The 12500-nt window shown below is 37.7% G+C and overlaps 1 protein-coding gene across 2 annotated transcripts in view; it reads right to left on the reverse strand.

The window, feature by feature from the left end:
- LOC144979844 (centrosome-associated protein 350-like) overlaps positions 1–12500 on the reverse strand; it is a 191859-nt gene that overhangs the window by 58859 nt on the left and 120500 nt on the right. The window lies entirely within an intron of this gene.

Below are 12500 nucleotides of genomic sequence, written 5' to 3' on the forward strand. Positions count from 1 at the left end.
GCCAGGAGAGATTGGGACTAAGTCGTTGCGTGTCGTACGTGATGCGGGGGCAAATATATTCAGCTAAAGTTAACAAAAATAATTAAAAAATTAACATTCACTAAATCAAATCAAATTCAACGAGAAAATAGTCTTTTTTTTTTTCTTTTTTTTTTTTTTTTGGGGGGGGGGGGGGGGGGGGGGGGGATGTTTGATGCATGATCCCAAACAAATGATTTTGTGTACATGCTACTAAAACGTTATATTATTTATATTATTATTATTATTATTATTATTATTATTATTATTATTATTATTATTATTATTATTATTTATTATTATTATTATATTATTATTATCATATTATTATTATTATTATTATTATTATTATTATTATTATTATTATTATTATTATTATTATTATTATTATTAATTATTATATTATTATTATTATTATATCATATCATCTATCATCATTATTATCATATCATCATCATCATCATCATCATCATCATCATCATCATCATCATCATCATATTATTATTATTATTATTATATTATTATTATTATTATTATTATTATTATTATTATTATTATTATATATTATCATTATCATTATCATCATCATCATCATCATCATTCATTATTATTATTATTATTATTATTATTATTATTATTATTATTATTATTATTATTATTATTATTTCACCATCCCTTCTTCCACACAGTTTAGTTGATACTTTAAAAAAATAATTGTTAAACATCTAATTTTCTAAATAAAAAGCCAACTATTTAGTCTTCAGGACACACGTACGGCACGAAAATGACGACTTGTAGCCATGGGTTTCTGTCTCTGTAATGGATTGGCGCTGGCTTCCGGCGACAACAGACGTGTTGTGAATATTTACCTATTTTCTACACATATTTTTATTCATTTATCATTCAATCGTCGGAATTTAAGCCTAATTTTTATTCAAAATGGATGTGAAGTATATATTGTTCCTGATTTTTATATTTATTAGTATATTTATAAGCATAAATGGTGTTTTAGCCTGTGATTTTACTGCCAAAATAAGCCTATCGATAACTTATACTCCAGAGACTCTCCGATCCCTCCAACCCGTGTCACCCCCACCACCCACTATTGACACATCGTTTATTAAAGTAAGAAAGAGGGGGAGAAAGGGAGGAATAAAAACAAAATTTAACAGACGGCCTTTTCGTCCATTTTTACCCTGTGTTGTGACAGGTAATGTAAGATCACTGAAAAATAAAATTGATGAACTGTTTTCACTGTGTCGTTTTAATAGTGACTATCGTCAAGCCTCCATAATAGCGTTAACAGAGACTTGGCTATCTCCTCACATACCATCATCATGTTTTAATATTGAACAATATTCACTATTTCGAGGAGATCGGACTAATGTAAATAAACGAACTGGGGGTGGGGTGTGCACATATATTAACAACAAATGGTGCCACCCCAATAACTGTCAGATAAGAAAATGTATTGTGACGATTATATTGAATTTATTACTGTTTCGTCACGACCATATTACCTACCCCGGGAATATACTCATGTCATCATCATCAACGTCTACATTCCACCATCATCAGACAACACCACAGCGAAAAATATTTTGAGGAAAGAAATACAGGACATTCAAATTAAGTCACCCGATGCCGTATTGATGGTCACTGGCGATTTTAACCAATGTAACGATTTTACTCTCCCGGGACTTCATCAATACGTGGACTGCGAGACAAGGGACAAAAAAACATTAGATTTATTCCTGTGTAATATTAAAAATAGTTATAAATGTTACCCCGTGCCCCATTAGGTTTATCTGACCACTGCATGCTCTTGCTACTCCCCACCGACCGCCCTGTTTTTAAACGTGTAAAACCAGTAAAGAAAAGTGTACAGATCTGGAACGGAAGTGTGTGTGAAGATTTGCGTGGTTGTTTTGAATGCACTGACTGGAATGTTTTTATCGACTCATGTGATAGTGTGGATGAGCTGAATGACTGTGTGAGTGAGTATTTAAAATTCTGTGAACAGCTAGTGTCTTGTAAAAAAGAAATAAAATATTATCCTAACAACAAGCCTTGGATAACAAAAGATCTAAAACTTTTATTGAACCAAAAGAAAACTCTCTAGACTAGTGGAAACAAAAAAGATCTGAAAACAAAACAAAAAGAGATAAAGAGGGTAATATCTAGTTGTAGAGACAAGTACAAAAATAAAATTGAAAAATGCTTTTCTTCTGGGGATATACGGGACACGTGGCGGGGGCTTAAAACTGCTGTGAACTATAATCCAAAGCCCACGATTATATCAGAAGATATCGAAATTGAAACTTTAAATAAATTTTATTCACGTTTCGACACAGCAAACAAATTTGATATTGAAAATGAAAAACATAAATTAGACAGGGCTTTGGAAGATGAAATGGCTGTTGAGGTCAGTGAAGAGGAAACGAGATTCGTATTTTCGAAACTAAACGAGAGGAAGGCTGCTGGGCCGGATGGATTGAAAGGAAAACTATTAAAAGAATGTGCCCACCAGCTTTCCCCCATTTATACACATATTTTTAACTGGTCCCTCCAATGCGTTTCAATCCCTGAAATTTGGAAAACTTCGAAAATTATTCCTGTTCCAAAAAAAGAAAAACTTGAAACTATGAACGATCTCAGACCTGTTGCACTGACTTCAATAGTCATGAAATCTTTAGAAAAACTTGTTCTTGTTAAAATTAGGAATCAGTTTATGCCATTGAGTGATAGTCATCAATTTGCTTACAAACCAGGACGTGGCGTAGAGGATGCCATTTTGCTGTTTACAAACAACATCTACAGGCATCTAGATCACGCTAGGAGCTATTGCAGATTGCTTTTTGCAGATTTTTCTTCAGCGTTCAATACAATGCAACCTCAGTTAGTTGTTCAAAAATTGACTAGTCTGAATTTAAACAAGTATATAATTGCTTGGGTGCTCGAATTTCTTACGGAGAGAGCACAATATGTTCAATTAGGGCAAAACAAATCTTCCTGTATAACTACAAATACTGGCGCTCCTCAAGGTTGTGTATTGTCCCCTGTATTATTCACAATATACACGAATGACTGTAGAAGTCAAAACCTGAGTGTACCTTTAATAAAGTTTGCAGATGACACCGCTCTTCAAGGCCTCATAACAAATGGCAACGAAGTGGCTTATAGGCAAGAAATTGATAGATTTGTGTCTTGGTGTGATGCCCACCACCTAGAGCTTAACATAAGCAAGACAAAGGAGCTAGTGATTGACTTTAGGAGAGTGAAGGAACCGATAGAACCGTTAAAATTAAAGGACCAATTCGTCCAGCGAGTTCCTCACTACAAATACCTTGGTGTAACGATTGATGACAGGCTCAAGTGGGATGAACACTTGAAAATAATTAGGCATAAGATGTGCAGACGTACATATTTTTTATCGAAACTCTCTCAGTTTAGAATAGATAAAAACCTCTGCACATTATTTTATAGAGCAGTAATCGAAAGTGTTTTGTCATTTTGTATAACAGCTTGGGGAGGCAATTGCTTAGCAGTGGAAAGGAACAAAATAAATTCAAATATTAAAAAATCCATTAAACGCTATATAAATGATGTTGACGATGTAGATCTTTTATACGAGAAATTTTGTATAAATAAAATAACTAAAATATTAAATGACCAGTATCATCCACTAAGACCATCAATTATTATGTCAGAAAGAAGTGGTCGCCCTTTCTCTATTTCAACGAAAACAGAGAGACACCGAAAATCTTTTCTGCCGTCCAGTATTAGGCTTTATAACAACAAGCAATAATCATTTTATATAATTATTTCTCATTTTTACTTTTTTAAAATATAAATATTAATTTATTAATTTATTTGTTTTGCAATCTTTTCAATTTTCAATTTATAGTGACAGTTTTAACTATTTTACAGTGTTGAAATTATTCATATTATAAAGCGCAGCTCTGGTTATAGAGCTGCTCCTTTTATATATATATACATCCTATTTCCATTGTATTTTTATCTTATGTGTAAATTATAACACGTCTGTACAAAAAATTTCCTTTTTGGGATGCAATAAAGTATTATTATTATTATTATTATTATTATTATTATTATTATTATTATTATTATTATTATTATTATTATTATTAATCAGAGGAACCATTCATCATAAATCACTATGCATATCTTCGCTCTAGTTCTTGTATTTTGGATCCACAGACGCTAGAGAGGATATTGCCAATATTAATCAAATTGACTTCTCTATGAAGATTGACTTTTCAACAAGATTATCTGTTTTTAGACTCAGAAAAATTTATTGTACTATTCAAACAAACTGTAACGTCTTAGTCAAATATACACGTTAGTGTGTGTGTGTGAAAGAGAGAGAGAGAGAGAGAGAGTGTGTGTGTGTGTGAGAGAGAGAGAGAGAGAGAGAGAGAAAGAGAGAGAGAGAGAGAGAGAGAGAGAGAGAGAGAGAGAGAGAGTATGCGTTTATCAATAAAATACAGTAATAACGGTCTTATCTAAGACTTTTCAGCTAAAAAAAAAAAAAAGAAAAAAAAAGAGTTATCTCTACGCCAGGCCGAATATAGCTAGATGAAATCATATCATAAACTAAACTATTATAGACGATATTATGATGTTTACTCTCGAAAAAAAAAACGCCGAAAATGCTTAGAATTACAAATACATCGGCAATCTCAACAAAGTTGATAACAATCTCCCACTCCCACACCCACCCCTTTTAGCATGGAATCTTTTAATTCAAATATCAATCAGTTCAAACTATTCTAAACATCTAAAAAGACTCTAACGCTAGACATGAGTACATAATATAATGTATTATATTGTGTCAGCGTAAAACTTTTTTTTTAAAATGGATTTGTCATTAGAAATCCCTTTTATCCCTGGTAGGTTGCGAAGATTGATAAACAATGGAAATCAGCGCCTTGGTTTGTCTCGTCTTCAACGTTTCTGTTGGTTTGGGACCCTTTGTAAAACGCTTTGAGCACATTAAGTGGATATTACGCTATATATAAAAGCCCCTTTTATTCTACATAAATATTAAAAGGAAAATGAAATAGAAAGATAAAATATAATCCAAGACGAAGCATAGCATCCACAAACAATGAATGAAAGTATAACGAGTTATCCCCCGTCTTACAAGACGTATAAAATCCAAAGAAATGAACACATTCTATAAACGTTGATATGGAATTCTAGTCCAATTGACCGAACGAATTCAACAGAAGACTCCACTTCGTATATCCAATCCAATACACAGTAAATCAATCCAACTCAACAGTAATAGAAGTTTCCACTTTGAATTCAACCACAACATTGTACTATTTCGCCATCACCAGTTGGAAAGAAAAACTAGAAAAACTACGTACAGTCAGCTCCCATGCCTGTGTATCACGCGAGAATGACTCTACCAAAAAAGACTCCAGAGTTAAATTGGCCTACGCGAGGCACACTCTAGAGTCAGTCTCGCGGCCGCGAGTCATTCTGGCGTGCTACACCGGTACGCTTGTTGATAAATGAAGCGATGCCTTTCTGTCATCACAACAACATCGCCATCATAATATTATAGTATAACATTATACCCCAAGAACAACTCCAGTCACCTTCTGCCAAATTACGTTTGGTAAATGAGTTACGTCCCCTAACATAAACACTCACAATCCGCGGTTTAAGCGCAGGAAATCGATTCGTTCCGCTCACAATTAAAACTTGGATAACTTACTGAAATCACTCCAGCTGTAAATCACATCTCTCTGCCTACTAACGAAAGAGTGAAAATGGAGAGGCTTCGTATGGGAACAAAACAGTGATGCAAGTTATTTTTCATTATATTTTATTTGTTTTCCACGTTTATTGGTGTACTGTTGTGCTGACGAAGGGTTTGTGTCCGAAACGTCCATTGTCTGTTTTGTTCCCATACGAAACCTCTCCATTTTCACTCTTTCGTTATAGTATTTTACGATCACCGGCTTCAGGCAGCCCCTACCGTTTTCTCTCTCTCTGCCTAATTCTATCACTACCTACAACTACAACTACCACAGCTGCTCCTACTACTACTACAATTGTCACATCAAAACCATTATTAACCAACAGTCCATTATTGCTCACTGAACCTTTAGGATTAAGGAAAACAAGAGCACACACCGAGTGGCAACACACGATTCTATTATATAATATGGCTATGCACGGACTTGATGCCGGGGACGAACCTAAATCAAAACAAAAATCGTCCTCTATGTCAATTATTCTAACAGCAGACGCTCATAACATTATAATCCGGGTTACCATTACTCTCTCTCTCTCTCTCTCTCTCTCTCTCTCTCTCTCTCTCTCTCTCTCTCTCTCTCTCTCTCTCACACACACACACACACACACACACCAGGAGACGTGAGCTGGAACTGATAAAGATTATGATAAAGATGGGAAAGTTTTGTAAGGTGTCAGTAGAAGTAGAAGATTGTGAGAAGGAAGATGCCTGTGTGTGTGTGTGGGGGGGGGGGGGGGGGGGGGGGGGGGGGGGGGGGGGGGGCCTTGTCAATGAATGGACGCACGCACGGATGAATAGGGGGGGCTACGCACGAAACGCACAACAAATTTTCACCACCATCAAGACTGGACAACCCCAAAATCAGACAGTAAATCCCGTGGGAGGGAGGAGTCGATTGGTAGGGATAATTGAAAGGGGCGGGGCTTGTGGCCCATCTGTTGAACATCTCTTGTGACGTACTGGGATGTTAATCCCTGATCGACCAATCAGATTAGATCTCTCTCTCTCTCTCTCTCTCTCTCTCTCTCTCTCTCTCTCTCTCTCTCTCTCTCTCTCTCTAATAGACACACACACACACACACACACACACACACATGTGCGGCTATATTATGGTCTAGTGGTATGACACTCGCGGCCGGACCAGAAGATCCAGTGTTCGAGTCCCGTTTTAGCAGCGCATATATTTGAGTTCTTGGAAAAGGCTCTTTACTCACCTTCTCTCACCGTTCTCAGGTGTAAAATGAGTACCAAAGTCGCTAGCAATGTTGTCTCCTGTCCGAAAAAAAAAGGTGTAATATCGCCTCATGTCTCGTTCTAAATATTGAATATTGCTATTGGCTTGGGACCTCTTGTAAAGCGCTTTGAGCATGCTTAGTGGAAATTGCGCTATATAACGTTCAATTTTGTGTGGGTTTGTTGGATTTATTTATTTATTTATTTATTTATTTTTTTATTATTATTTTTATTTTTTTTTTTTTTTTTGGGGGGGGGGGGGGGGGGGGGGGGGTCCTTTTTACTTGGTTTTTGTTTTGCTTTGTTCTTCTTTTGTTTTTAAGGGGGGGGGGGGTTTAAAAAGCACAAAACAAAACGCATTGGTGGATGGATGGATAAATGGATAAATGGACGAATGGATGGATCGGATGGATGGATAGATGGATTGATGGATGCACGAATTAGATGGATGGATATGGATTGAGTTGTAACTAAGAAGACAGACGGACATTGAGGTGAAAACGTCCCCCAAATCCCACCTATCACGTCTGTCCCCCACACCCATAAATCGACCACCAAAATCGGTGACCTACACCGTGTAAATGGGAAAAAAAGTTATAATATCTCCACTGGGAGAACAAGACTTAATAAAAATCATCTCAAAACAAGACCAGAAAATCTTGCCCAAGGGTGCACAAACAGTAATTACTCCGGCCCCACTCCACGATATTCCCATAGCGGTTCCCTGGAGAGAATCAAAAGGCCCTCCACTTTCACTGAGCTGTTCCGTCTCAAGTATGACTCAATACAACTTGCTTACTGTTGCGTGCTGGTGGTGGCCCGCAGAAAAGCAGGCACTCACTGCCTACAACTACAACGGACGCAATTCAACATTGAATAACACTGGATGATAGATCTCTGTGGTCCGACAGGTTGGACACCGTTTAATCTCGAATAATCTAATCTTTTCTTATTCCACTCCTTTGATTTCCCTCCATGTCCATATCAACCTTTTATCCTCCTCCTCCTCCCCCCCCCCCCCCCCCCCCCCCCCCTCTTTTTTATTTTACCTCCACTCCCACAGTATAAAGGTAAAACACAACAGTGTTAAGAGGTTAAGTTTAAAACGGTAGGGGCTACCTGAAGCCGGTGATCGTAAAATACTAACGAAAGAGTGAAAATGGAAAGGCTTCGTATGGGAACAAAACAGACAATGGACGTTTCGGGTACAAACCCTTCGTCAGCACAACAATACACAAATTAACGTGGAAAACAAATAAAATCTAATGCAAAAAAACTTGTGTCGTCTGTACTCAATGGTGGTTGGAGTATGAATTCATTGTAAAAAACTTTGAGCAAGTTTAGTGGATAATGCACTGTACAAATGTTCGACTAAGTAAATCTGTATACGTAGTCAGGTCTGTGGGACTGGAGAGTGTTTATAACAATCAGCCGATTAATAATGGAATCATCGAGGCCACGAGCGTCGCCAATGGAGAAGTGGGGAGGGAGACTTGCCCATAGGGGCCACACCAGTAATTACTCCAGCTCCACTCCATATTCCCAATGTGGCTCCCATGAGAAGGGCCCAGTCTTACAATTACCCTGTCTCAAGTGCATAAAACCAAATACCGGGTCCAGCGCCGGTAATAACTCACTTCTCAAAAGAACAGCAGTTGAAAGAAAGAAAAAGAAATGGGGGTGGGGGGGGGGGGGGCAGAAAAAAAAACAAAAAAGATTCCAATAAGTGACACACTACTAAACTCGCCAAAGGGCAGGTAACTCAATTAACTAGATTCCGTCGTCGTGTCGTGGATGGACTCCCTTTCCCCTTGTTCTAAAATCCCACATCTTGCTTGCTGGCTTTCAATATTCAACAATCGGCATCATCAAAAATCATTCAATTTTATGGATTTCAAAAGAAATCCCTCCTCCTCCTCCTCCTCCTCCTCCTCCCTCCTGTCCCTCTCTTAACGTTCTCGCCCCGTTCCTTCTCCAATAAATAAATTTACCGATATAATTCTAATTCTATTTCTATTTTTAAAAATCGGAATCAAGTGAGTGGAATATATATCAATTAAATACTCTCTCTCTCTCACACACACACACACACAAACACGCACACACACACACACACACACAGTGTGACTTGAGTTGAATTAAGACGCGTGCTTGGAGTATAATGAATGTATCCATACAACGTAAAGGCTATACTATCTCTGATGATCTAAATCGCTGCTAATCCGTGACAGTTATATTGCCCTCCCTGAAATTGATGATTGGCCAGAGTAATGGGTTGACTATACCGTATCAAGCGTACAGCAGCTGCCCCCCAAAACGCATTCTATTGTGTAACAAGTGATATGTAGCTATAGATAGTTCGAAGATGACGCCACTCAGGTCTTTGTTATTGTTTTTTGCCATCCGCGTTTATGAGTAATTCTCACTGAACTGTATTAACCTGACTATAAACGATCATGGTTACACACAGTTTTATGTGTTGGTCCGTTATACTTTCAGATGGCAATGTTATGAACTTCTTTGCCAAGCGCATACTATCTATATAGTGCATATCATAATATATGTATTAGTGTCAGAATTGAATGTACAGGTAAATATAGATAGTATGCAGATGACGTCACTCAGGCCTTTGTTATTGTTTTTGCCATCCGCGTTTGTGAGTTGTTCTCACTAAACTGTATTAACCAGACTATAAAAGTTCATGGTTACACAGAGTTTGTGTGTTGGTCCGTTATACTTCCGGATGGCAATGTTGTGAACTCCTTGGCCAAGCGCATTCTATCTATAGATAGTATGCGCTTGGCTAAGAAGCTCATAACATTGCCATCCGGAAGTATAACGGACCAACACACAAAACTGTGTGTATCCATGAACGTTTATAGTCGGGCTAATACAGTTCAGTGAGAAGTACTCATAAACGCGGATGGCAAAAAACAATAACAAAGACCCGAGTGACGTCATCTTCGAACTATCTATAGACAGTAATATAATAATATTCCCGGTGATTTGGCGAGCATGATGATTTATGGGAATATCATGTGGAAAGAGATGACTTGATCAGATAGGGGGACTCTCCAGTTGTTTATTTGTTTATGCCTTCGTTCGTTTAGTTACTCTTTCATTTATTCTTTCGTTCGTTCGTTCATTCATTCATTCATTTATTCACTCATCCATTATTTCGTTGGTAGGTTGGTTGATTCATTCATTCATTCATTTATTCATTCGTTCGTTCGTTCGTTCATTGGATGGTTCATTCATTCATTCGGTCGCTCGTTCATTCGTTCATTCATTCATTCATTCATTCGTTCGTTCGTTCGTTCATTGGATGGTTCATATATTCATTCATTCGTTCGTTAGTTCATTCATTCATTCATTCATTCATTCATATATTCATTCATTCAGTCAGTCAGTCAGTCAGTCGTTCTTCAGTCATGTTATCAATACATTATTTTGTTTATTTCTTTGGTTTAAATATGTATTAAGTTGTATCATTTAGCAATTATACAGTAATAATAAATCAACGGCACAATCCTTCATTTCCTTATCTCTTATCGTTTATTTATCTCGTCACGACACTCATAATATGGCGTACCACGGATTCAAACCCCGAATAATCAGTCTAACGCCCTAATCACTTTGAACACGACCTTCGAATTTTCAAGCCTGGGCGTCACCAATTAAAAAAAAAAAATCAAAAAAAAAATCAGAACAAGATCATAAATCGGCCAAAGCACGCAATGCTAGTGTGCTCACGTCAAAAGAGTTCAACTCCCGTTCTTCATCGCTGATCAGTTCATCCAACTGTGCGACTATGTGGTCTAGTGGTATGACACTCGCTTTCGGATCGGAAGGTCCTAGGCTTGAGCCTCGCGCTCGGCGCATAGTTAAGTCCTTGGAAAAGGCTCTTTACTCACTTTCTCTCACCGTACCCAGGTGCAAAATGAGTACCTGGTCGTTAACAGCGTTGTCTTTGTCCGAAAAAACTGTAATATCGCCTAACAGGCGTCATGTCCCGTCCTACATGTTAAATGTTGCTGTTGACCAGAGACCCCTTGTAAAAAACTTTGAGCACATTTAGTGGATATTGCGCTATATAAAGCTCAATTTAAAAAAGCTCAATTTTTAATAGGTCACTCACTGTCTCGATCTCTTGTAGATCGAACCTAGCAATGGAAGAGATCGATATTCAAGGTCTTCGCCGATACGAGTCATTGATCCCACGATTTGTTGCGGTCCAACGATTGATACATGTAAATGTGTAAAGGTAGCACGTCGATTCGGTAATCGGAAGGTCTGAGGTTCGATCCCCAGTCGAGGTCGACTGATTTTTTGGGATGTTTTTTTTTTTTCTTCTTGTATTTTTCTTTCTTGCTTTGTCTGGCACCTATCATACACACTTGTTCAGTTTTTAATCTTCCTGCCAGTGCCTGCTCCTGAATTTCTTAATTTGATAAATGTAAACACGCTTATTTGTTTATGAATGTTGTATGTAAACACACCTATGAGTCAAGCTGAACAAGGTGATCTATTGTCATGTTGGATGTTCCAAAAACTGTAAACACTTGTTATTATGTAGGTCATTTTGAGCACATTTTGCAACATGACCAGTTCTCGAGCCCTTTGAGTTTCCGTGCGAGCTGACCGTTAACAAAAATTAGTTATTTATATTATGGGAATCCCCTTTACACGGCTCACTATACTATCTGGGTCCTGTTGTAGCCTGGATCTATTAAAGAAAGCTGAAAGCTGACTGCACTAGCATTGAAAGCCAAATTAAAAGAAGAAGATGGCGTTGGCTGGGTCATGTGGCCAGAATGGAAAAAGGGTCACTTTCCAAGACAGCCTTGTGCTGGACAGCAGATACGAAGAGAAAGTAGGGAAGACCCAAAGCAACCTGGCGAAGGACCATGGAGAAAGAATTAAAGGAAGCAGGCCTGTCCTGGAATACAGCCACCGCAAAAGCAGCCGACCACAAAAAATGGAGATGTCTGGTGGATGCCCTATGTGCCTCAAGGCCTGAAGAGGATTAAACCCAAAAAAAAAAAATAAATAAATAAATTAAAATTTAAAAAAACAACAAAAAACCTGTAGTAGCCCAATGTGCAATATTACACTATCCGAAATACGTTTTGAAATTGAGTCATAAAACACTAAATCTTTAAAATTTCCAACACATTTCCGGTTCCGACCAAAGCTCACAACTAACCCCCAATGGCGTTTTCGTCCTTTTTCGGTTTTTTTTTTTTTATCATGAGACGATAGAATAGCGACCGGGACAGAAAATGTAGTTGACAAAGGACATTTGATCCACTTATCGGGGAATTCCATCGAGGCTCCGTTACGGGATCATATTAAAAAAAAAACAACAAAAAAATAGAAATTAAAAAATGTAGACATATTGAACGGGAAAATACCACCCCCCCCCCCCCCCCCCCCCCCCCCACCTTGTCAAAAT

This window comes from Berghia stephanieae, chromosome 9, assembly GCF_034508935.2.
Source record: "Berghia stephanieae isolate SIO BIC M18660-M18661 chromosome 9, UCSD_Bste_1.3, whole genome shotgun sequence".
Classification (NCBI taxonomy): domain Eukaryota; kingdom Metazoa; phylum Mollusca; class Gastropoda; order Nudibranchia; family Aeolidiidae; genus Berghia; species Berghia stephanieae.